This window comes from Bombyx mori, chromosome 15 (genome assembly GCF_030269925.1).
Source record: "Bombyx mori chromosome 15, ASM3026992v2".
NCBI lineage: Eukaryota > Metazoa > Arthropoda > Insecta > Lepidoptera > Bombycidae > Bombyx > Bombyx mori.
Window position 1 is genome coordinate 1,391,808 of NC_085121.1, and position 27,593 is coordinate 1,419,400.

The 27,593-nt window shown below is 35.6% G+C and overlaps 1 protein-coding gene and 2 long non-coding RNA genes across 4 annotated transcripts in view; 1 reads left to right on the plus strand and 2 right to left on the minus strand.

Annotated features, from left to right (window-relative positions):
• Positions 1-2,200, minus strand: part of LOC101744090 (innexin inx7) — a 37,998-nt gene extending 35,798 nt beyond the window's left edge. Inside the window, exons 1-2 of the mRNA XM_038015991.2 lie at positions 1,943-2,200; positions 1,810-1,864 (exon numbers count right to left, since the gene is read on the minus strand). The gene's annotated coding sequence lies outside the window, so the exon portion shown is untranslated. The remainder of the gene's footprint in view (positions 1-1,809; positions 1,865-1,942) is intronic.
• A 16,695-nt stretch (positions 2,201-18,895) lies between these two features.
• Positions 18,896-21,924, minus strand: LOC110385643 (uncharacterized). The gene is made up of 3 exons (XR_002430894.3): positions 21,783-21,924; positions 21,200-21,339; positions 18,896-21,011 (listed from the first exon to the last, which is right to left on the minus strand). It is a non-coding gene; the product is annotated as an uncharacterized LOC110385643 (long non-coding RNA).
• Positions 21,925-22,071: 147 nt separating this feature from the next.
• On the plus strand, positions 22,072-24,852 carry LOC105842029 (uncharacterized). 2 transcript variants are annotated; one of them, XR_005245565.2, is made up of 5 exons: positions 22,072-22,209; positions 22,350-22,600; positions 22,747-22,933; positions 23,271-23,402; positions 23,480-24,852. It is a non-coding gene; the product is annotated as an uncharacterized LOC105842029 (long non-coding RNA). The 2 variants fall into 2 exon arrangements; XR_009974939.1 differs by having other exon boundaries at positions 23,731-24,852.
• The last annotated feature ends 2,741 nt before the right edge of the window (positions 24,853-27,593 follow it).

Genomic DNA, 27,593 nt, shown 5'->3' on the forward strand with positions numbered 1-27,593 from the left:
TGTTTGTTTGCTTGAACGCGCTAATCTCAGGAACTACTGGTCCGATTTGCAAAAATCTTTGAATGATTGATAGCCCATTTATTGAGGAAGGCTATTATAGGCTATATAACATCACGGTAAGACCAATACAAGTGGAGCACCAATAAAGAATGTTTCAAAATATTTTCACTTTCTACGTAAATGAAGTGGGGGGTAAAATTTAGCTTTATGCCCAAGTACCTAACTATTCCATGCGGACAGAGTCGGGGGCAAAAGCTTGTGTATTATATCGAAGGGTAGAAGGTTATTTGGTTTAAACGACATTTCGCTTAATAAGGTCAATTTTATTTGGCATTAGCATCAACAGTTCGATGTGTTTAATTGAACTTCAAATAAGTTTACTTCACTGAAATAGCTGAAGAACTTTTTTGTTATGATATTTTTTTCTAAATTTTGAACTTTAATTGGCTCTCCTTGCTAAAATGTCGATTAAACCAATTAGTTTTTCGTCTCTCGATATGTATTTTGTTAACTTGAAAATTTATACTCAAGGACCGTTGCCAATACAATAATTTTATAACTTCCACAGTTTTAGGCAAAAATTAAATGCAGTTGTTTCAGGAATTCAGAATTCCATACCCCTTACCTAACGGAATAAAATATTGGAATGATTATGATCTAGCCCTGATCTTTCAACTAGCTGTACCTGATTTGTAAATAGACGGGTAAATTATCAATTTGACTCTATTTATGTGCAACCTGACCTACATTTTCTGTTTTACTAACTGCTCCAATCGACTTGTACAATAAGGATTTATAAGTGAACTCTATAAAAGCAAAGCATAATTCGATATTCCGTGCTCCTTTAACACGACCAATCATATTACATGACAGTATGCTTTGTGCTGTTGTGATAAGGCTTATAATTGCGTAAAGTATGATTTTGTCGTTATAATTCGCTGCATGTCAAGGCATTCAGCGTAGATAAGTCTTAAATAGCCTTAATTGATACCTTACATGTAATGTGATCGTATCTCATATGGGCTCAATTGATAAATTACTCATGAGTTTTGAAACTGTACTTCATTAGGAGCATTCAGAATAAAGATGTTGGTTATATGAAGAATGCGCTCGTGCGAAAAAGAAACCTAAACTTAGCCATCAATAAGAGATTTTAATGGCATACCTGGGCATGCGAGTCGAGCAGTTCTTAAGACTTGCTAACAATGTTTTGAGTGATCCGACGTTTTGAAGGGGATCAAAATCATGTTCAAATATCCCGTTACATACTAACTTACTAACTAACATGCATACGTCTAAAGCTAACAAAAGCGTATTAAAAAACTCCACTTTAAATCAAATTCTCAAACCCTATTGATCGCCTCGTTGGTCGAATGGTTAAAAACCGTTATAATACTGCAGCTAAGCGCTCTAATTCGACTCCTTTAATTCCCATTTAATGAAGAATCTTTAGCGTTCGGAGTTGTTCTTGTTTCGTACATGTGTGTCTGGTACATACACGTAAAACAGGAATCTAGTTTAAGTTTTAAGAAGATTAACTTTTAATACGCCAACATTTAACCCATAGACACAGCCCACTGAGTTTCTCGCCGGATCTTCTCAGTGGGTCGCGTTTCCGATCCGGCGGTAGATTCTGCGAAGCACTGCTCTTGCTAGGGTCAGTGTTAGCAACACTCTGGTTTGAGCCCCGTGAGCTCAATTACACACGTTAGGGTGAAGCTGAAATAGCCTCTCAAAGCTATCAGCATAGGTAGGAAAAAACCGAAAAAAAAATATACCAACAATCACTTATACAAAATCAGTACTCACTGTATCAGATACACCAAGCATTTGCGAGTAGCAACGGGACCCTGCGTTTCATTACCTGAGTATAGAAACTTTTTTGTCATTCAAAATACAATGAACATGCAAAAAATAACTATGCAGTGCATAGAAAAATTACCATTATGCAGGTATAAATGGCTGGCTAGTTGACGAGTGCGTCGGTTCGGGCGGGAGCAAGGCCACTTTAATTGCCGTGTGCCCCTTCTTCCAGAGGGGACTGGCTCAATTAGCCTAATGTGATCACGTGTCTACTGCTAACTGCTTACGTAAGACCGGTTTGTAATGATTGTTATTTGTCCGAACGTCTTTCGCAATTCGAATTTGTTTTAATGCAGTTTTAGAAAAGTCTTCCATCACCACTAAAATCTACAGCACTAAATGACGTGAGCTGACAGATAAAACATTATATCAGCGCACGTTATCATTTTTAAATGATGATTGTATAATAAAAGACAGCGTTAATCTTGTGTGCGTTCTGGTGTAGCGTGACATTTTTAACGTTTTTAAACCCAGTTCACTGACTGAGAGATTAAGCGGCCATTTTGATCTCAACTGTCGCGCCATTAATTCAATATTTACACAGAAGAAATATGTACTCGTATATGTTTGACATTTTCTGGTTTACAATGTAGAACGTAACTTATAGGATACTGACGACGAGGAACCTAAATGTAGGGATGCTGTGGATTCGCATGAATCCTACGTACCTACTTCTGTCGTGAAGCTATTATATTCTCCGAATTTCTTCTTCGATATTAGTCTCGGCCTCTTGTCTTTTTTTTTAATTGAGGGATCACTCGTGGCCCGGTAGCCTTTCCAGTTTCACCAGGACAGGTGGGCGAGCAAAGGCTCAACCAGAAGGGGTTAGCTAACAGCTGCCCGAGCGACTCCAAAGGAGACCTAACAATTCTAGGGCAGCTGCTTCGCGAATGAGCCTCTTGTCTCAAATGAGGTGAATTTTACATTATATCTATTGCCTATCATTTACATAAAAAAAAAATGTTTTTCAATGAAATACTAAGTTTTTTATTCACTAATTTATTAAATGATTTTCCAACCATTTATTCAATGACATGTGGGATTTTTCTATTTACTGCGGTTCGCCAATGTATGTGTGTCACACTCAATGAACATAATGACATATTTTACACACTGATCTCGGACCAATGTTGTTAAAAATCGTAGGCAAGTACCGTGTAAGCAGCTTTGTTTGTTATTCATTGACCACAAATAAAACAATCAAAGCGTATTTCTAATGTTTAATTGACAGAATGCAGGGATTGCAACAGTGACAGTGACGTGGCAATACGATCTCAATTAGTTCGGAACTTGTATATTATATGTAAGCTTATCTTGAACACGTCGTTAGCGAGATTCAGGCATCTGATATCTAAACTGAGATGGAAAAAATCGTGCATATCTTTCCCCGTGTGACGTCATTCACAATAGCGATACGCTAATCAATGATCAGAGCAGAAAATTCTTATGATTTTGATGTATGTCAGCGTTTATTTTACTAAATAACCACCAAAAACAAAAAGATGGAGAATAAAAATCTAAAATCTAAGTAGGCAATTAAAAATTCTGCTCAAATCTAAGATAAGCTATTTTTTGTTGTTTTTTTCTCCCTGCCTATTTGCTAGCCTAAGATGCTATTCCAGCTTCCTGCGGACCTGTCGGTGAGCTCATGGGCTCAAGCTGAGAGAATTTGCTAACACTGGCCCTAGCAAGAGCAGTGCTTCGCAGAATCAACCACCTGATCAGAAACGCGACCTACTGAGAAGATCCGGCGAGAAACTCAGTCCATAGATTAGTTCGCTCGTCGAACTCTTCGTCATTATCGACGAGTTTGACGAACACGGTACGACTTTACGGGGCCTAAAAGCACCGAAGTGGATCCGGGACATGTTTCTGACGACAGCTGCTTTGCGTAGCCCTGTCACCTGGGTCGAGTACGTAATTAGCGGCGTCCACAATAAGTGAGTTATTGTGTCGCGCCGCTTTGTCGAAGTAGCGTTCTGACACTACCTTAAGACAGCTTAAGATACGTAAGTACCAAATACGTACTTACGTATCGGTTCTAAATTTAGAACCTCTTGATGGTCGACGTTCCTCACGTACCACGGTGCTCCGAAAGCTATCCTGCAGAAACGGAATTAGATGACCTGGATCTAAACATGATGAGACGAAACTTATACAAACACATTGAAAACAGAGTTAGTGAATTATTATTATCGTGTCACAGTATCGCTTCAGACCTTGGAGTGTACAGATAGACAGTCCTCGCGATAACAAATACGTTACAAATAATATGTGTGTTACGTGTGATTCGGGTCATGATCACAGAAATAAAACATAATTATTACCAAAGAACGTTGCAATGAGGGAAGACATGAGAACGCCCACTGAGTTTCTCGCCGGATCTTCTCAGTGGGTCGCGATTCCGATCCGGTGGTAGATTTTGAGAAACACTGCTCTTAGTAGGACTAGTGTTAGCCAATCGTCTTAGGTTGAGCCCGTGAGCTCACCTACCCATCCAGGCGTAGCTGAAATAGCCCCTTAGGCTTCCAGCGAATAGGTAGGAAAAGGAAAAAAAAAACATTAGAATTTGAACTTCATTTATATTTATGTACGAAATTCTATTAGATAACGACAATAATATTATACCTTTCTCATCGTCTGACTGCTTCAAGGCAGAAGTGGGCAGTGTGCTTAGTGCGAGTTTTTTAACGTTCTCGACAGCGTAAAAGTTAGCTCATATTTGTATGGAATGGGATCGTTTGCCTACGTTTCCCGTTAGGGGCGCCGTTCCAACTGCATACAAAATTGGGTTAACTTTTACGCTATCGAGAACGTTAAAAAGCTCGCACTAAGCACACAGGAAAGCGTTACGTAACGTGCGAGTTCAGAAAACGCGGTGGCATCATAAAGTAAAATATTCAAAGGGGAATGCCCACTCTCCATAGTGTGCTAGGCCCAAGATGGCAATATTTTTCCCGCAAAAATAAAAATCCTTGTTTTTTCAATAGAGTTACTTTTTTTAAACTACTTATTGTAAACTGTAGTGGCGCTTATTTGCAAGAAAGTAAATGCATATTTATTAATGACAAAATTAATGCACTATGACATGTCCTTCTTCAAACGAGGCTTGCGGAGAGTTCTTTATGGTAGGCAGCGGCTTGGCTCTGCCCCTGGCATTGCTGACGTCCATGAGCGACGGTGACCACTTACCATCAGGTGGGCCGTATGCTCGTCTGCCTACAAAGGCAATAAAAAAAATAAAAAAAATAAAAAAACTAAGTATTTCTTCTATAATCTATTGTCCGCTTTGGGCCTAAAATGGGTTTTCCCCTTTAGACCTTCAAATAAAACTTATGGATACTTGAGTTTTTTGACAAATAACAGTATGATATTGACGCAAGCCACGTGCTGATATCGTTTTATCTCGTTGAAAATGTCTTGTTGAGAGAGAATGAGAACATACGATAAATAAATCGCCGATCAGTAAAAACCAATTCAAAGTTCGTTCAGAAATAATAAGGTTATCGATGTATTTTAAACAAAGTAACGCAATTTATTAATACATATATTAATACGTGAAGCAAAAACGTTGTACCCCTTTTTACGAAAATTACGCGGACGGAAGAGTATGAAATATCCCACACTTATAGAGAATATAGAGAATAAGTACACAATGCTAATATTTTTTTAAATAATGCATTAAAGATACATTAAATCAATAAAGAAAACTTTACACACGCTACATACCATGTATTTGACGCACACACGCATGCATACTATTTATTGTCAAACTTTTATTCTTGGCGTCTGTTGTCAAAATGAGAATAGAATATGGTTTGTCTTTTTTAATATTTTTTATAGTGTAGTCTTGGCAAAATTTGTGATTATAGAAGTATAAAATACAATCATAATAGTGGACAAACTTACAATTCCAATTAATTATAGTCGAATTTCGACTACTGCGGGACCTCTAATTTTTATAATTACATCATAATTCTAGTTCGCTATACCTGTATGCAACAATACGCGTTACGGGAAAGGACACGGTCATCGCTTGTGAATCAGAAATCTATTAGCCTTTTTAAAAAAAAAGTAATAGGTATCCTATCATTAAGTAAATCCTTCAATAAACACGTTCCAGTTAAATTAGATTTACAAACTAAAACAGATTAACTTGATCGTATTAAATAAAAAAGAAATTTACATTCGCTGTAATTAACTTTTAAAAGAGACTTCGTATAATAAACGCATATTATGTACTTAAATTGAGGCCGTCAGCGCAAAAGTAGCCTAAGCTTACCATAGTTAGTATGGAGGCAATTAGGTTTGAATTTTAATGAATTTGAATTTGAGTAGGCAAAAGAACAATACGCGCAAAAATAATGTTTACATAGCCATCTGCTACCTATAGGTGAAACTATGGATAGGCCGGTTTTGCATAAAAATTTATTATATTAATATTATAATAAATTCCAATAGACATATTATAAGCTTGAACATCAAAAATTGCGCTGACGGCTTCAATCAAAAATTATTATTATACTTGCAGTTTTTAATACAATATTCGTCAACTGCTTAATTGATAGTCACCAGCAGCTTCTGACGAAGTCATTACCAAGAACTGTGAATTAGTAAGATTACTTTTTAACATTAATGATTTATTTCACATTCAATAAAATATAAAATATAACCAATGACCGCTAGTAACAAAAAGTGTGCCGCAGCCATAATGCGCACCATCACAAAATCGAAAATGATAAGCTATTAATACAACCAGAGAAAATCGCCAAAAAAAGAATCTCAATTATAAAATTGATAAAAAAAAATATGGGTGGGGGAATGTCTTAAATTAGTTCATATCTCGTTTATATATTCATTTAGCGGTCGTAAAGACAGTAGAGCGCTTTTAAGTTAAGAGCGTTGGGCTGGCTGAGCTTCGCCGTCACCGCTAGCCATTCAAACTTTGATCTTCAAACACGTGCAAAGTCAACGAACCGAACTCACTAAAATATCTGTGCTATCATAAGTAGGGTGATAAAAACCGCTTAGCGACGAGAGCCGTGTCGTGAATGCAAAGCGACCGGACCGGTTCTTGGCTCGGTTGCACAAGTCCTGTCCGGACCGGCTTGTGCCGACTTAACGACTTGACAGAATTCCAATAATCTCTCAATCGATTATAAATGTAATGAGCGGAGAAATTCGGACAGCAGACGTACGTGAACTTTGGCTAGTTGCAACTGTGCAACTACTAGTGGTAAGTCCGCACAGGTAAGTACCATCACCCTGCCTATTTCTGCCGTGAAGCAGCAATGCGTTTCGGTTTGAAGGGTGGGGCAGCTGTTGTAACTATACTGAGACCTTAGAACTTATATCTCAAGGTGGGTGGTGCATTTACTTTGTAGATGTCTATGGGCTCCAGTAACCACTTAACACCAGGTTGGCTGTGAGCTCGTCCACCCATCTAGCAATAACAGAAAAAAAACAATACCTAAAAAAATACCATTCTTCCCCTTTTGTTTTTCAGTATGGCAATAAGTTTCTTTTGATGCCAATATTGCCACTGTTGCGATTTTTAGAGAGTGAGTAGGACGTATTTCCAAGGTACGGCAAAATTACCAGCATACAAGAACTTTAATTAATTCTATAAAGTTATACTAACTTTCGTTGAAACAAAAACTTAACTAGAGAGAACAGATATGGTTTGTTAGTACAAAATAATCATTACTAAGATTACAGAAGAAAAGCTTCTAATAAACTCAGAAAAGAACTTAATGCAGAAGAATGAAAATGAAAAAATTAAATTTTAATGTCATCAATAGCTACGCCCGCTAGAACTAACGGAAGAGTATTTTACTTCCAATATTTTAAGATGTTCAACAAAAAAGTAATAACCCAAAAATAACCAGGATAGTAAATAAAATTCTTCTAGATGAGTGGAAAGAAGAGAACTATGGCTTATACTGAATATCTGGCTGCACAGATTTATAAAATTAACTTTTTAGAGTTTACCCAATGTCCACGCCGTGCCCTATTAAAGTTTTTACGAGGTAACTTAAAAGTGTTCATTGAACTAAGTTTGAACACTACTTGTTATTTTTAGAACGCGCTATCGAAAGCAAAGGGATCGAGATCGTGAATTCCGCACGTCACTTAATAAACAATCGTGTAATGCACGAAATGCAAAAAAAAAAAAATGAATTTATAAATTTTCAATCGTGACATTTTAAATAAATCACGATAGTACATGCATATGACTTTATTTTATTTCAATTGTAATCTATATATTAATACGTGAAGCACAAACTTTGTATCCCTTTTTACGAAAATTGCGCGGACGGAGAAGTTGGTAATTTTCCACACTTATAGAGAATATAGAGATGAAGTGCACAATGCTAATATATTTTTAAAATAATGCATAAAAGATACATTAAACCAATAAAGAAAAAATTACACACACTACATACCATGTATTTGACGCACACACGTATGCATACTATTTATTGTCAAACTTTTGTTCTTGACGTCTGTTGTCAAATTGAGAATACATTAAATATTGTTTGTCGTTGTTAATATTTTTTATAGTGTAGTCTTGGCAAAATTTGTGATTATAGAAGTATAAAATACAATCATAATAGTGTAAAAACTTACAGTTCCAATTAATTATAGTCGAATTTCGACTACTGCGGGACCTCTAGTCAGTACTCATATCTCAGTAAACATATCAATATGTGAAAATTGTGAAAGGCTGTTTGGTTTAAGCGCCATTTCGCTTAATACGGGACATTTATCTTTATAATTAAAGGTCCGTTTCATTCGGTATCAGCATCAACAGTTCGATGCTTTTAATTGAACTTCAATTAAGCTTACTCCATTCAAATAGCTGATGATGTTTTCTTGTTATGTTATTTTATCCAAATTTGAAATTTTAAATGGTTCCCTGTGAAGTTGCAAAAATGTCGCTTAGACCAAATTTGTTTTTTTTTTTTGCTTAGTTGGATGGACTAGCTCACAGCCCACCTGGTGTTAAGTGGTTACTGGAGCCCATAGACATCCACAACGCAAATGCGCCACCCACCTTGAGATATAAATGCTAAGATCTCAGTATAGTTACAACGGCTGCCCCACCCTTCGAACCGAAACGCATTATTACTGCTTCACGGCAGAAATAGGCAGGGTGGTGGTACCTACCCGCGTGTACTCACAAGAGGTCCTACCACCAGTAAAATATCCAGTACTAGCCTTTCACCCGTCGATATGTACTTTAAATCTATCCGAAAATTTCTAGATCTAAATTTTTTTTTTTTTGCCCTTGTAGGCAGACGAACATACGGCCCACCTGATGGTGAGTAGTTACCGTCGCCCATGGACTTCAGCAAAGCCCAGGGCAGAGCCAAGCCGCTGCCTACCGAGCCAAGCCGCTGCCTACCTAATTTCCTAATTTTTTTAAACAATTGATTATTAACCAATAACCGAGGCTGTGAAGACCGCCGCGGATAGAAAGACGTGGAGAAGCATAGTGCATCAAGTGACTAACACTTCAAGCTAGACGCGACATTCATCGATGAAGAGACAGACTTAGAAGAAGAAACAATTTATCTATAAATAATGTGGTTGACACTCAAATAAAACAACAACTAGAAACGAATAAGATAATAATAAAATAATAATAAAATAATAAAATAAAATAATAATAGAAAATTATTAGAGGAGGCCACGACCCTCAGCACTGAGGATTATCGACGCAAGGAGGAGGAGGAGGAGAAACGAATAGGTATTTAAGAAATGTTTTGTTTTTGTAATTTGTAAATCTGATCATAGACTAACAACCGGAGATTAATATCGCGATAAACTAAAATAAAACATATCGAGTCGAATTGAGAAACTCCCCTTGAGGTCGCTTAAAAAGCAGTTTTATGTTTTTTTATGCTAGATCGATTATCAAATCGCTATTTTTAGGAAAAATTAAATGAGTAAATAAAACTAGTTTTTTTATTAATGTTAATAAGTTAATACGTCATAATAATATGTGGCTATGGCTAATGAATGTATTTGAGTGTTTTTTCTACGGTTTAGTTCTAATATACGTGTAATGAATGATTGAATGTCACTCTGTCATATGACAATTGATAGTTGTTTAAATAATTTTTCGGTTAATGGACGTTGTGAAATGTGTGTTATAGAATTATTGAAGAAAGGGCATTAAATGTTGTTTCTTGTTGTTTAGAAGAAACGCAATTTCGTCTTTTCTTATTTAAACACCGTAAATACCATTATAAAACAACATTTTTGCTAATATATTGAGAAAATGGAGAAATTAAGATTTGATTTTACAATGAAATCAATGGCGGATGGAAAAACAAACGTCATATGCATAACTTCCATTGCTACACCAAGTGGACAAGTTTTTGGAATTCCAGTCGAATATCAACCCGTAAATCTTCATAAGGTGATCACAACTACTCCTAACTACACCAGAGTGAAAAACTCTTTAGTAAAAAGGCATCAAACGAGGAAAATATGGATAACTGTGACGGAGGAAATTTCAAAAACATATTTGGATGAAGAACAAAATTTGCAATTCAATGATTGTTATTTGGAAGAGATTTCAGAACAACCTGTTAGTTATGAATCGACATCTAGTGATTCTAATCACATGCTTGAAAAACTGTTAGAAAAACTACAAGAACAAAAACAGCAGAAACCAGAAAAACAAAATTTAGGGAAAATTGCAAAGGATTTTATTATAGAAAAATTCAACGGCCGTAATTCAAATGCATTACAGTGGATCAAAGATTTTAATAAAGAATGTGAACGTTTTCAAATAAACGAGGATAAACAAAAAATTGAAATTTTGAAGAACTTCTTAGAAAATGCTAGTGTAGATTGGTACAGTTGTATGCTGATGAAGCTTACAGTACAATCAGAATGGAGCAAATGGGAGAAAAAATTTTGTAAGACATTTGCGAACAAAGGTTGGTCCTCCACTAGATATGCTCTTGCCTTTAAATATCAATCGGGATCCTTACTTGAGTATGCTTTAAAGAAGGAGAAATTATTGTTGGAAGTCAGGAAGACAGTGGATACCGGAACAATTATTGATCTCATAGCATTTGGTTTACCCAATTATGTGGCGGACAAGATTGACAAAGAAACATTACAAAGAACGGAAGACCTTTACAATGAGATAAGAAAATTGGAACATCTGGTGATGAAAAATAAATATAAAAAAAGGAACAGCTCATATATTTTAGATAATAAAGGGAAAAAGATTGACGAAAAGAAACCTTGCCCAATCTGTTTAAATGAAAAAAAAGGGAAACGGTTCCACCCAGAAGACAGCTGTTGGTTCAAAGAAAAAAATAAAAAAGCTGTGGTAAAAACAGTAAATAATTCAGAATTGGAAATAGAACTGAATGAGAAAAATCCAAAAAACTAGAAATACCACCATTAATAAAAATAAGTTTACAAATAAATGACACTTTGAAGGTTTCTGGAATCTATGACTCTGGATCTAATGTTTCTTTAATTAATGCAAGATTATTGAAAATACAAGAGAAACAGAAGACAAATGATATGCAAGTTGTAAACTTAAAAACTATTAATGGTGAGAAAAAAACGAAAGGTATGGTAACGCTAAAAATAAAAATCTACAATATTGAAAGAAATATGGATATTTTTGTGGTGGATAATGAAAATTTTAACTATGACTTCTTAATTGGTTTGGATTCTATAAAAAAATTCAAATTAATACAAAATGAAGAACTTAACATCATACAATATCCCGAAAAGAAAAGCATAATCTCAAATGAACATTGTTTTAATGAGAATAATGTAACAAATGTCGGAATTCCTGATGTACTAGGTGACAAAAATAAAGAACAAACATTTAAAGAGAGAATAGAAGAGAAAGAGAAGATAGATATGGAACTATACTCTGAGATAGTAAAAAAGGGTACTACTATAAATACCAACAAATTGTGTGAAATTAATTTCAATGAACATGTAAACATTGATGAATTTCAAATGTCTGTAAATCATCTAGATTTATATCAGCAATCAAAAATTGAGAAGTTAGTAGATAAATACAAATCTGTTTTTGCTAAGGACAAATATGATGTTGGCTCTGTGCAGGATTATGAAGCCCATATAGACTTGATGGTAGATAAATACTGCTATAAGCGTCCGTACAGATGCACAATTGAAGACAGAACAGAAATTGAAAGTCAAATATCGAAGCTACTACAGAAAAATTTGATAGAAGAATCTTACAGCCCGTTTGCTGCTCCTGTAACTCTAGCATATAAGAAAGAAGATGATAAAAAAACAAGATTATGCATAGATTTCAGAGATTTAAACAAAATAGTAGTTCCACAATCACAACCTTTCCCACTTATAGAGGACTTAATGACCAAAACAGTAAACTGTAAGTATTATTCTACATTAGACATAAACTCAGCATTTTGGTCGATCCCATTGAAAATTCAAGATAGACATAAGACTGCTTTTGTGACACAAGAAGGACATTTTCAATGGACTTGTCTCCCATTTGGGTTAAAGACTGCACCAGCGATTTTCCAAAGAATATTGAGCAATATTATAAGAAAACACAGACTATCTAACTTTGCAGTAAACTTTATTGACGACATCTTAATTTTTTCTAAAACTTTTGAGGAACATATACAACACATATCGAGACTACTGGAAGCAATACAAAAGGAAGGGTTTAGACTGAAGTTTTCAAAATGTACATTTGCAAGTCACCATGCTAAATACTTGGGTCATATAATAGAAGACAATTCAGTTAGACCTCTAAAAGATTATTTAACTGCTGTCAAAAGCTTCCCAATTCCAGAAACAAGGAAAAATATACGGCAGTTTTTGGGAAAAGTAAATTTTCATCATAAGTTTGTACCACATAGTGCAATTATCCTCGATCCATTACATAACTTATTAAGGAAAGATGTGAAATTTGTATGGACGGCAGAATGCCAGGAAGCATTTGATAAAATTAGAGCATTGCTTTGCTCAGAACCAATCCTAAAAATATTTGACCCAGATTCACCGATAAGAATTTACACAGATGCTAGTATCAAAGGAGTTGGAGCAGTGTTGAAACAAGACGATGAAAACGGCGTGAGTAAACCGGTTGCTTATTTTTCGAAGAAATTAACAGAAGCACAGAAAAAGAAGAAGGCAATATACTTAGAATGTCTGGCGATAAAAGAAGCAGTCAAATACTGGCAACATTGGCTTATGGGAAAAGAATTTATGGTATACACAGATCATAAACCCCTGGAAAATATGAACATTAAAGCTCGAACTGATGAGGAACTAGGTGATTTAACATATTATCTATCACAATATAATTTTGAAATTAAATACAACCCAGGAAAATCAAATCAAGAAGCGGACTGCTTAAGCCGAAATCCAGTCTTAGAAGCAAATGATAATAACGACGATTTTTTAAAGGTCGTAAATTTAATCGACCTACAAGAAATAAAGAATGACCAGCTAACAAATCCAGACCTACAAAAAGAAAAGAATAAGCACATATTAGAGAATGAAGTTTATTACAAGAAAAATAAAAGAAGAAATAAGATTATACTGTCAGAAAAACTTAGCAAAGCTCTAATAAAAAAAGTCCATGACACGTACTGCCACATTGGAAGAACCCAAAAGACAAATAAAATAACACCATTCTTTTCAGCCAAAAATATTACAGCAAACATTAATAAAATGTGTGATGCGTGTGAAACCTGCATTAAAAACAAGTCCAGGAGGAAGTCGAAATATGGTTTAATGTCACATTTGGGACCAGCCACACACCCGTTTGAAATTGTATCCATCGATACTATTGGGGGCTTTGGAGGATCCCGATCAACCAAAAGGTATTTGCATCTTCTAGTGGATCATTTCACACGGTATGCCTATATTTGTACATCAAAAACTCAAGGCTCCAATGATTTCATTAAGCTAATGCAAAAGGTAACAAAAAATTATGACGTTAATATGGTATTATCAGACCAATACCCTGGCATAAATTCAAAAGAATTTAAAGAATTTCTAAGGAATAATAATATCAAAATAGTTTTCACAGCTGTTGATGCGTCTTTTTCGAATGGGCTTAACGAAAGATTAAATCAAACACTAACAAATAAGATAAGATGTAAAATAAACGAAAGCGATAAGAAGACATCTTGGACAACAATTGCACAAGAATGCGTAGAAAAATATAATGAAACAGAACACACAGTTACAAAGTTTGCTCCCAGGTACCTTCTAGAGGGTGAAAATGTGAGTATTCTACCACTACATTTGAAAACAAGTTGTACAACAGAAGATTTGAGAAGAGATCGAAAATTAGCCTTAGAAAACACAATAAAATCTCACAATTATAATAAAAATATATTTGACCAGTACAGAGAAGGGTATAAATTGGAAGAAGGAGATAGTGTTTATGTGGAGAATGGAAATAAACTAAACAGGAAAAAAATGGATGAATTGAGAACAGGGCCATACAAAATACTAAAGAAGATTTCAGAATCGATCTATGAAGTTGACACCGGACACAAAAAAGCAGAATCAAACCTCTACCATATAACAAAGTTGTCTCCAGTGTCTATCTGATATGATAAACAATTGTAAAACCATTCACTGCCTCTTACAATTGTCTTTTCAGCGGGGGAGATGTAATGAATGATTGAATGTCAATCTGTCATATGACAATTGATAGTTGTTTAAATAATTTTTCGGTTAATGGACGTTGTGAAATGTGTGTTATAGAATTATTGAAGAAAGGGCATTAAATGTTGTTTCTTGTTGTTTAGAAGAAACGCAATTTCGTCTTTTTTTATTTAAACACCGTAAATACCATTATATACGAATCAGTAAGCACCGATTAGTATAAGCACATCGCCATTACCAAAATATGTACGGAACGTATTATTATCATAACATCAAACTATACATATTTTTTTAGTCTAGTAGGCGTCTTCACAGATGATTTGAAATCATCATGAATTTACCAGAGATTCGGAATGCAGTTTCACCTCCAGCAGAGATGAAACATACGGATTGTTCTTATTACAGTGTATTACATCTGCATCTTGCACCATCTCAGTGTATTACAAAGTACCCGCTGAAAGGTGTGCAATAAAGATGGCGCCACAGTAGCAAGCGGAAAGATTAAAAAAACAGCAGCATTAACTAACACACTTCTCTTCAATCCAGCACACATGACTCTGTTTAAAACTGCTATTTTCATATCATTTCCACTTCCTACACTAGCGCTATTTCGGTGAGTCTTCCAAAAATAACTTGCTGCTTACAGGTGGACCCTCCATTATTTCATACACCGTTTTTCTATTACGCATTTTCAATTAACCTCTACTATCAGCATTGTGAGTGTGTGTGTGTTTTTTTCATAATTAAAGTTGTATTAGTACTTACGTCATTCACTTAATGTCACTGGTGGTAGGACCTCTTGGGAGTCCGCACGGGTAGGTACCACCACCCCGCCTATTTCCGCCGTGAAGCAGTAATGCGTTTCGGTTCGAAGGGTGCGGTAGCCGTTGTAACTATACCTGAGATCTTAGAACTTATATCTCGAGGTGGGTGGCGCATTTACGTTGTAGATGTCTATGGGCTCCAGTAACCACTTAACACCAGGTGGGCTGTGAGCTCGTCCATCCATCTAAGCAATAAAAAAAAATTAAAAAAAACTTAAGCGTTATCGTGGTTTTATATCCCACTGAGTTTCTCGCCGGATCTTCTCAGTGAGTCGCGTTTCCGATCCGGTGGTAGATTCTGCCAAGCACTGCTCTTGCTAGAGCCAGTGTTAGCAACACCTCCAGGTTTGAGCCCAGATAGCTCATCTACACGCTGATATACCCTCTCAAGCCTATCAGCATAGGTAGGAAAAAAAATCGTTTTATTTACTAATATTCCACTTATATGTTTTAACTATGTTATTGCTTCGCACTTCCCATTTAAAAACTGCATTTACGTGCAGCTGCAATCGATCGTGCTGAGTTACAGTTTTGATGAAAAAGTAATTCGATACTCAATTACTGATATGCTGTGTGCTTAGTGCGAGTTTTTTAACGTTCTCGATAGCGTACAAGTTAACTAAAATTTGTTTACAGTTCGAACGTCTGCCTACGTTTGCCTTAGGAGCGCTGTTCCAACTGCATACAAATTTCAGTTAACTTTTACGCTATCGAGATCGTTAAAAATTCGCATTAAGCACACTGGTAGTGGATAGCATGCAGAGATTATGTCGAGGAGTTAATTAGAATATATCGACAGGGAAAGGACTCCCGTTTTAGTGACCAAATTTTAATCGTTCAGCATCTCTGTCATGGGAAATTAATCCTAAAACGTAATAAAATAAAAACGAAAACGGAATGGAAACGGCCTTTATCACGCCTCTATTAGCTGGATATGTATGATTGTTTGTATGTAACGAAAATTTTTACGTCTTTTTTGTCGAATGCAATACGTCCGATTAAGTTGAAATTTTTCACACGCATCAACACGCGCAACTTCGCTCTAATGTCCAGATGAAATTAATTGTTAGTTTGGTTTGCTAGTTTGGTTGTTTAAGCGCTTTTTGTTTAGTTTTATTTATTTATTTAGTTGCACCAACAATCTATACTCTATACTAATATATACCTACATCTACAGTGGTTTTTACGGATGTTCCGTTATAACTACTGAACCATGCATCCGATTGACTTGAAATTTGGTATCCATGTAGAAAATACATGTACTTAATGGATAGGCTAATATTTATGTGAGTGTTGGACTCCCCACACCAGTTGCGGGGGCGTTAATGATGAGAATCTTTGTGGGAGTGAGAAATAATAATGTTAATTTTAAATGCCCAGCGAAGCGGGCGAGTGCGACTAGTCATCAATAAAATCATTGACAAATTTACAATAAGTCCACGACAGATGTCACATCAATTTTTATGTGCAATCGACAGTGCAATAGTTGACAACATCTTTAAATTAGAAAAGTAAGATTAATTTAATGAAAATACAATGAATAATTTTAAAACATATGAGATCCAGAATAATTAACAGCATATATTTAATTTATTGGCTTAAAATTTTCTGCGAAAAGGCTTTTTGTTGGCTGACACGTTGGCTGGCATTGCAAAATTTATGCAAACATTGAAAATTCGCGGCAACGTCCATGCGTTCCGATTTCAAGTAACACACTTTTGGGAATCGTTTCTTGTTCGTGAAGTTTGTGAGATCTTGTAGCACTTGATGTATGTACCTGGCCTTCCATCTACAAAAATAAAAATAAATACATATTTTGATTCAACGCTAAAATTTTTGAACACATTCTTGACAACCTTGAAACGCTTGAGCCCGCAAAAGAATTTAGTCGACATGCGTACGTACGCGCCTTGCATTTTATGACCCCCGCCGCCGTCCGGTCCCACGGCCCGGCTTGGGACTGACCACAAAAACTGTGCTAGAAAAAAGTATGGGTATAATATATTTGTATACTATTGTGAAGGTGGGAGTACGTAGCGTCGATCTATCATTCCGTTATTTATTATACAACGCAATACGATTTAAACTCACGACCTTTGTTTTTTTTTTCCTGCCTAAGCTACCTACCGGGTCAGCTGGTGAGCTAGCTCCCACCTGACGTTGTTGCTAACACGAACCCTAGCAAGAGCCGTGCTTCGCAGAACCTACCACCGGGTCGGAAACGCGACCCACTGAGAAAATCCGGCGAGAAACTCAGTGGGCTGTGTCTGTGGGTTAATTTGCTCGCCGAGCCCTTCGTCGCAAGCGATGGGTTCGATGAGAACAATGACCGGTGCTTGAGGTTTATGCGTTTTGGTTTGAAAAGCAGAGCAGCCGTTGTAACTATACTGAGAACTTAGAACTTATATCTCAAGGTGGGTGGCGAATGTACGTTTTAGATGTCTATGGCCTCCAGTAACCACTTAACACCAGGTGATCTGTGAGCTCGTTCACCGATCTAAGAAATAAAAAAAATAAAAAGGTACCTAAAAGCACCGATAGTGGATCGGAAGGATCCGAAATGACGTGCGATCTTTGTATTACGAAGTCGTTTTAAGAGGTATGAACACCGCCCATTTGAGACACAAAGTCCAAACGCGGTTTTCGAAGACTTTACTTCAAAATTTCCTCGAATTAATTCGACCAAATGATGTGAAATCGTTTGGCATTACCCAACATTATTCCTCAATCAAGGTGAGGAAATAATAGTTAATGTATCTTCATCATTGTTTGAGTACTCTACTTTTTCGTCTACTTTTATAGAAAAAAAAAACTGATTAGGTTAGTACATAATTGTAGTGTGTTATAATGATTTTCCATCATTATTATAATTTCTCAATCAAATGTCTCAACGTATACAAAAGTCCGAGACATAATTAATAAGAATTTATAATCTACGTAAATTATAATCTGCGTAATTACTGGTGGTAGGACCTCTTGTGAGTCCGCGCAGGTAGGTACCACCACCCTGCCTATTTCTGCCGTGAAGCAGTAATGCGTTTCGGTTTGAAGGGTGGGGCAGTCGTTGTAACTATACTTGAGACCTTAGAACTTATATCTCAAGGTGGGTGGCGCATTTACATTGTAGATGTCTATGGGCTCCAGTAACCACTTAACCCCAGGTGGGCTGTGAGCACGTCCACCTATCTAAGCAATAAAATAAAATAAAAACTGAGGTAGCCGTTGAGGTAGCCTCGATTGAGGCGAGGTCGAGGAAGTTTCATCGAATCCTCTTAAAATACAATCCACGACCATAACCATTTTTTGTATCAGTATTTAATTGTAAACATCAATGGTGCAATGATTTTTATGACGCATACGTACCATTCACTAACACGCCATTTTGTAAACAATGCTTAATGATAGAAATGAAAAAAAATATTGAAACGATAATTGGTGTGACGTCACTATTCCTCGAATTTGTAAGTATTCCATTAACATTATCAAATTAGTAATATTTACAAAATTCTAAATATAGTTATGTTCAATCAAACACTTAGGTAAATGAATATTAATTGTTTATTATTAACACAGTTATTTTGTTTTGTTAATAGTATGAGTAGAATGTTCTTGAAATACAAATTACTGCTTAGAACACATCTTGTATTGATATTTATGTATTATGAAAACGAAACCCAAACGTTGAGTGAATCTGTCATCATTTATGCAAACTGTATATGTAACTCTAATAAATAATATACAGTTTGCATTCGCAAAATTATTTCTCCCTACGTATTCGTTGGTAGCCCCGGGGGGGCTATGGGGGGCTATTCCAGCTACGCCCGGAAGGTTAGGTAAGCTCACGGGCTCAGCCTGACAGAATTTGCTAACACTAGCCCTAGCAAGAGCAGTGCTTCGCTGAATCTACTACCGAATCTACAGATTCGGCGAAAAACACAATGGGCTAATCGCAACGCCAATACCACCGTCGATCTTGAAACCATTAGGTTGATAGGCATAACTATTGCATTCGAGTATTTCAAGAAATGGGATGGCATGACCAACACGTGAAATTACGAAACTTTCCTACTGAGTTTCTCGCCGGATCTTCTCAGTGGGTCGCGTTACCGAAGTCAATCTTCTGCGAAGCACTGCTCTTGCTAGGACCAATGTTAGCAACAACTCCGGTTTGAGCCTCGAGAGCTCACCTATACGCTAGGGTAAAGCTGAAATAGCCTCTCAAAGCTATCGGCATAGGTAAAAAAAGAAAAAAAGGAAAACAAAACGAAGCTAGACGAAAGTAGGGTAATATAAGGGTAGGGTTAGGTCTGTATGCCATGAAAACGCGAAGACTAACAGTTAATGTGATTTTTAATTGAACTATTGTTGAATTTTCAATCGAATTTCGTTAATCACTAATTTCGTTTTTATTAACATTTTGAATAAGGATAAAAACGATTTACAAAATTGTTTTATTGATAAATAAGCACTCGCACTTAACCGCCTATTTACATCGATTAGAATAGTAGAGGAAAATCCGAGGATAATGCCAATGACAGATGATGGGAAAGCTGTCGGGTCAAGGAGACCACATACCTGTATCTTCCAGTGTGCTTAGTGCGAGTTTATTAACGTTCTCGATAGCGTAAAAGTTAACTCAGATTAGAAGCGCACAGATACCCGGACAGACCGTAAGACCCTCGTCAAGTCGTCACCAAAGAAAGAATAGAAGAGTCTTTTGTGATCACAGTAACTGTTAACATCATACAAATATTATGTTTATATTATACTTATATTTTAAAACTTGTGCTTTATATTTAGCGAATTATTTTCTCGAATCTTCTAAACGATTTTAACACGACTATGATATAATATTACATTCTGAGCTTTCACGAGATGATAGCATAAACCCGACTTTATTTCGCCTTTGATTTAATTAAAATTAAATTAACTTAAATAATTACGCACCTAATGCAGTGAAAATCTATGTTTATTACAAAAACCCACTTAATTAAAATTTAACCGAATATATTTCAATATTAAGTTAATTGTGTATCAAACACATTCGAATCCGAGTAATTATTCTGAAAGCCATCTCGACCTTTGTAAAATAAAATCAGTTCACGAATTCCTTTGCTTATGGCTATTAAATCACTACAACTTAATTCTGTTTAAAAAAAAAAAGTAGTCGAACGACAAAAGCACGTTTCCGAGAATCGCCAGACTCGACGAAACACGTCTTCTCTGTCGTAAATGAAAAAAACGTAACAACAACCACTAATCTATTCACGAGATTATAATCTTTAAACGCATCGAAAATAGAAGACAAGCTAGCGTTTATGTGTTAGAATAGAGTCCGTGGAAATAGAGCCTATATGTCAAATACACGAGCAACTACGATACATTATTCAAACAATCCTCCAGAGTGCTTTTTAGTTGGAAATCCATTATAAATGAAATAGAACCATTGAAAGGCGCATCCAATTCACGCAAATGAGATTAGCCTTAATTGGTAGGGAATACGATATAAAATTGTATGTGAGTTGTGGTATTTCGCGAGACGGGTACGGTTGCTGGTTCGACGGGTTCCGTGTTACCCGTCCTTGCCGCCCCCACCTCTGTCCCCCTCTGTGGCCAGACAGCGTCTGGAAGATTAGTGGCGTTGGAATAGCCACAGGGCTGTGGAGAAAATATTTCTATGTTATCTAAAGCTTCGACAGATTTGTTCATGATTCATTCTTAAATAGCGTCATTTGCCTTTCAGCGTAACGTAATGCATGCCACATGGCCTTCTAAAATATTTTAAGTCCCAAGAACTTAAGGTACATACTATTACGTATTTCTAACATCATAAAAAAATATCATACCATTTATACATATATATTTGGTTCTTTATTCGCTTAAACTTCTTCTATGGGGTGAAAAGTCGCATTTTAACGATTATGTGAAACTTCTCACTGCTGATTGTTTTCGTTTTAATTATGATTTGTGGCATAACGCCATTCCCCTGTGGATGATAATGTTATTATAAATGTGAACATGATAAGCATTGTAAGTCGTTTTAATTCAATTATATTTGATTTAAAATTAATTAAAAGTGTCATTACATGACAAAATTAAATTTGATTACCCTGAAAAATCTTATGCTTTGTTAAATCTCGGTAAATCGGTAGAGAACGGCTTGACTGCCTGCGCATTGCTGACGTCCATGGGCGACGGTAACCACTCACTATCAGATGGGTCGTATGCTCGTCTACCTACTAGGGCAATAAAAGAAAAACTTTGTTTCATAATTAAAAAAAACTCATCACCAAAATTGAATTGATTCCCGACAGAACATGGAATGACCCAAAAGTTTGTTTTGACCCAAAAACTGACACTATAATCCGCTTGGAAACAACCATTACCCCGAGCAAGGCCTAAAAATGTAAATTCATACGAAAACGTTACCACTAAGTTAACTTTTCGACAACTTTCGCAATAACAAAAAAGATGGAGTCGCGCAGATTAAAACAAAAACGATCGGCAGCTGTATCACGTATTTCGCAGACAATTAGCAGAAGACAAATATTGTGCAAATATTGCTGTCAACTGTCCATTTCGTATTACGGACTTACAACAAAAAAGCAGATCGCGGACCATCACTAGTGCTGCCTCTGCAGAGCGATTTGTGAAACTTTAGTGCATTCTTTTCCATACAACTAACAACAACTGGCCTAAAGTCGGTATTACGGATGCTTTTGTCTGCCACACAACAGCAGATATTTAGCAATTTCGTTTGTCAAATTTGCGACACCTTTTGTATCTGGTGCTGAATTGTTGCTAACTATCTGCAAGTGTAAAATTTGTGAAATTAAATTATTTTAACCTGATTTAGGTAAGTGTAATTGGTTTAGATCTTTATTTGTGTTTGTGTTTTCCATAGTATTAACATTAAATACCACGCTGGGCAATTTAAGTACATTAATAATGTTGAGGTTATAAAGTTTATTTTTTACAAATTAATATTTCTTCTAGGTATGTACTATGGACAGAGCTCAAATAATAAATGGGGCTTTGGAGTCTAAGGAAATTAGGTCGGATACATACGAGTCAGTGCGTTTGCGACGCTGTCTTCGTGATCAAGCCTGACCCCTTAATCTATCGGAAAGTTTGTTCAGAACACATTACAGAATTTCGAAACATCAATATTTACAATTGTGCTCTGAATTAAAGCCGTTAATAACCTAGATCATCAAGACGAACAAGAATAGAAAGTAAAATGCAAGGTACTTATATATATTCAATTTAACATTTTAATATGTGTAAATAATGAAGAAAAAAGATTCACAAAATCTTGTCTTCAAAAGTAGCATTGTTTTTTTGATTTCAAATTTATTCTTAACTAAATGTTTCAAATAACTTGTTTATACAGGTGTTAACAGCATTGCAAAATTTCATACCAGAAACCTGTGGAAATGAGCTTTTTGCATTTTGAGTTAAACTGTAGTAAATCCAATGCCATTAGGGAAGTGGCTATGGCATTAAACATTCTTCCAGTTTTATTGAAACATTTAAAGTTTCTGAAAACAGTACAATGGGTCACAAGTTATTATAAATGGGTAAGTTAAATAATTATCTTATAGTATAGAGCACAAGAGTTCCACTGATTTTACAATTTCCACGAGTCAATCATATAGATCAATTATATTCTTGAAGCTTTATAACTATAGCTATATTTAGCTATATATAGCTATATTTTAAACAGAGTTTTGAGAAATGTCAAGTCCTGGTGAAACTGGAAAGGCCTTCAGGCCACCATTAATCTTTCCTACATAATTTTTTTTTAACACAAAATTTGTCTTATTTTTATAGTACATAGATATTTGATTGATTGACAATAATAATTTTGTAATTGAAAACATAATATAATAGTAAATAAATTTCTTTTCATTATAGGTTTTACAATAAATTTGGCTTTCCTGGGGTTTCGGGGTGTATAGATGGCACTCATTTGCACTTATCAGATCTTCTGTATATGAAGAAAGGTTTTAGAACCGCAAGCATTATCATTTCAAGAATGTGCAAATAGTCAGTATTTTGCTGAAGCCTATCATTCACAATTACAAACATTTGATAGTACTTATCTAAAGAATTAAATTTTTCAGATCTGTGATCTTAACATTTTAAGTATTGATGCAACATTTCATGATACGTTTGTCTGGCTTAACACTGAACTGAATATGCCTATGCAGGACCTGCACCATTTTAGTGAAAAAGTTTGGTTTTTAGGCAAGTAAAACATCATGAGCTCTGTCTGAGTAACCTGACTACAAAATAATACTCAATCTAAAAGTATATTTAAAACTGGGAAGGCCGTTAATATATAGTACTATAGTAATGTTTATTGTCATACCAGGAACACTGTTGACCATTGTGAGTATTGAAAGCCAGTTGGAGATGCTTGTTGGTACATAGAGTACTGCATTATGATCATCATATGATGGCCAAGACCATAATTGTTAGCTTGTATTGCATAACATGGCAAACACACATGGGTTTCCAGTGCCCCAACTCTGACGAAGATGCTGAAATTGATGTTTCTTATCAAATTCATAACATTGTATTTTTTGGGAGAGAAGAGGAAACACAGCACTTAGCACCATGTCAACATTCAAGGGTGGTTCAATTGGATTGTGGAGAACAGACATTAAATTTAGTCCAACCTCTGTATTCTAGTAATTTTATGTAGATATTTTTAAAACTGCTGTTCTTAATTATGTGAACTGAGAGGGCAAGAATAGCCTAATTATTTCTGTCTATAATTTTTTAATTGTGCTTAGTGGAAATATACATATTTCCTTAACATTTTTGTGTTTATAGTAAAGGATGGATTCATAACTATTTGAAAGCAAAATTGTAAGGTTGTTTTATTAAGACAATGTTTTAATCTGTCGTGCTCAATTTGTTCTGTATCATTTTATATTTGTGTTAACCCCGTTTGTATGTTGTGTTATATATATTATTGTATATACTGCTGTTTTAAATAATAAAATAGAATGAATAACAAATCGACTAGTAATTCATAATTCTTCTAGATTTTGTTGGATACTTACATGAATATTACTTACAAAATGAAAAACATAATTCATAATTTAGACAAAATGTGGATCAACCACCACTGATTTTTGTTCATTGTGATAATAATAATATAAATATAAATATTTACTAACAATCACGCCACGTTAACTGGTCCCGTGATAAGTTCGTAAAGAACTTGTGTTACAGGTACCAGATAACGGAAATAAATGTAGGATTTTTATTATACACATACATATATTGAATATACATCCATAACCCTGGAAAAGACATTTATATTTATCATACAAATATCTTCACTTGGCGGGATTCGAACCCGCGACCCCCGTGTGTAGCGACCATGTCACTTACCACTACACCAGACGGCCGATAGATAAGTTTGATAATTATTTTTTTTTGTGTAATTTTGTTTTATTTGAATAATAATTCTTAAATTAAGAAATCGTAGTTTGTTTGTAATACATGTCCAACTTCTTGCCGCATGAAATTGAAGCCACAATTGAAATATAATATCGGCTGCCGATGACTTCAAAGAAACATAACTGAACTTGGGGCCGAGGTAAGTAGGATGATAGCAAGGTGATAGCTCTATAACCCTATAGACTAGAAGCAGAACATGCCAAATACTGTGAATACAAAATATACAATGAAGCTAAATACTGGTATTCTACTGGTGGTAGGACCACTTGTGAGTCCGCACGAGTAGGTACCACCACTCCGTCTATTTCTACCGTGAAGCAGTAATGCGTTTCGATTTGAAGGGTAGAGCAGCCGTTGTAACTATACTGAGACCTTAGAACTTATATCTCAAGGTGGGTGGCGCATTTACGTTGTAGATGGCTATGGGCTCCAGTAACCACTTAACACCAGGTGGGCTGTAAGCTCGTCCACCCATCTTAGCAATAAAAAAATAAATAGTCATTTTGAAATCCTAAGTTGAGAGTAGTTTTATTAGCGTAAAATATACTCATTAGTGTCATAAAATTTACTGTAGTACCAGCCTAAAGTAAAACGTATATATTTGGATTTGCTTGACTATTGTAACAAGCGCTATTTCGTTTTTATGGTAATATAAACTATTATGGACTCAGCTAAAATTAAAACAAAATTGAACTTATTATTTTAAACAAGGTTTTTGCCGATATTGGTCAATTCCTTGAATTTTTTTAACTGAGATACAAATATCTCAGCTGGAAGATGTGCGGCCTCTGCCTGCGTACGAGCAGCCTCTGCTGAAATGAAAGCTGCATGAGCCAGTGGTTCGCCTTAGTTTCCATTTTCTCCTCTTTCTACAACTACAGCTCACGATGGGTCTACTCTTGTTTGTTGTCCGCTTAGTCTAGATAATATAATTATTGATTAACATTCTTACTGCCGTGAGTGAGTGCAAAGAGTACCTGATTATTGAATAAAAATTACTTACTAAATATTGGCCTGATATTTGCAATGAAGCTTCTCTTAAGATGGCTTCGTCGACGAAAAACTGGGCTAATTATACAAATAAATATTTATTTATTGTCTTAAAATATGAGATTCATTTGTTTAAAAATAATATAGAACATTAAGTTAATGTCTGACATGCAGTTTCCTATTCACGTCATATTGCCCATGACCTTGGGTGAACATTATTTTGAATAGTCTGCACAGCTTTTATTTCCCTTCAAGCTGTGAAAGAGTGCACTATATTTCTGGTATTCAAATCAAAGCCTACTCTTTCCAAGTCAAACAAATCCACTATCTATTACTTGATAAAGAATAGCAGCATAGCATAGCATCTCGCCTAGAATATCATCGACTGGTTGTTCTAGCGTTGTCGGCCTCATGTCGGCGTGAGATGGATTTGTTACACAGTTACACGTTATTATTGATAAAACCATAAAACTAACTCATTTATTCTAGAATTTACTATTTAATTTGAAATCGTCGTGGCCTAAGCGGTGTAGTAGAGACGGCCGACTTTCTAATAAAGATGCGACTGAACCAGTGTTAGAATCCCGCAGGCAGATATCAATAAATCCAATGAAACACGTATTTGACATATATAGGTACATGGAAGACTTCCATGATTAAGGATTCATTCATCTTTTATTTAAAATCAAATTAGCAAATATTCTTTAAGAAATCGTTGGTGGTAGGGCATTTGATTAACCCGCAAGACCACCATTCCGCCCATTTCTACCGCGAAGCAGTAATGCGTTGCAATTTGAAGAATGGGGCAGCCGTTTTGGTATACAGTTGAAACTCAGACCTCGTTTCTAAAGGTGGGGGCGGCATTCACGTTGTGAGGTCTATACCACTTAACACTTTATGGGTTGTGAGCTTATGTACTTACTTAATTGATAATGAAATTAATAAATTAGGCTATAATTTTAATCCATTCTTTTTTAAAATAGGTTCATAACGTAAACAACTATCTGATTACAAATTATCAAACGATTACAAAAACAAATGTTATCAGTGTTTGACAGGACACAATTACATTTTTATAGCTATCATTCAAAATAAAGCAAAAATTATTATTAGATCACTTATTTTTAGTAACGCTTCATCGAAAAGAACAGAATTAGCAGCTCTCACTTGGCGTTTCAAACGTGAATTCCACTTAAACATTTTGAAATGTTTATATGTAACGCGCTTTTATAAAATCATATGCCGGTTTGTTCAGCAAAAAAAAAAAAGTAATGTGGGTTTTTAGTGCCAATTATTGCTACCCGATTGCGACTGGCGCTAGTTGTATGACAGAAAACTGCAGTAAGCGGTAAGCGAACAATCGCGGTACGTGATACGAAATAATTTGACGTTTTGCGATCGGTCGCGACGCGTCTGCACAACATCTGCAAAATTGTGGCTGTCGCAAATTTTTACGTGATCAGGGGGCGGATAAACGTTGCCGTCCCGTCCAGTCGGGCGGTATACTTCAATGGAGCTCAACATTATCTACATTAACAATCGAAAAACGCAATGTCCTTCACGTTGTAAACCCGAAACACGATAAATTGACAATAAAAATACAACAATTTATACTACAACTTCATTACTAGTTTACAAGAGAGGTCGGTAACAATGAAATAACCTACATTACATCGAATTAACACACTGCCCTTGGGAGTTTTTTGTTTGTTACGCTTTGTCTTCGAGTATATTTTATTTAGATAAAGTTTGTCGCACACTTCAAATAGATTT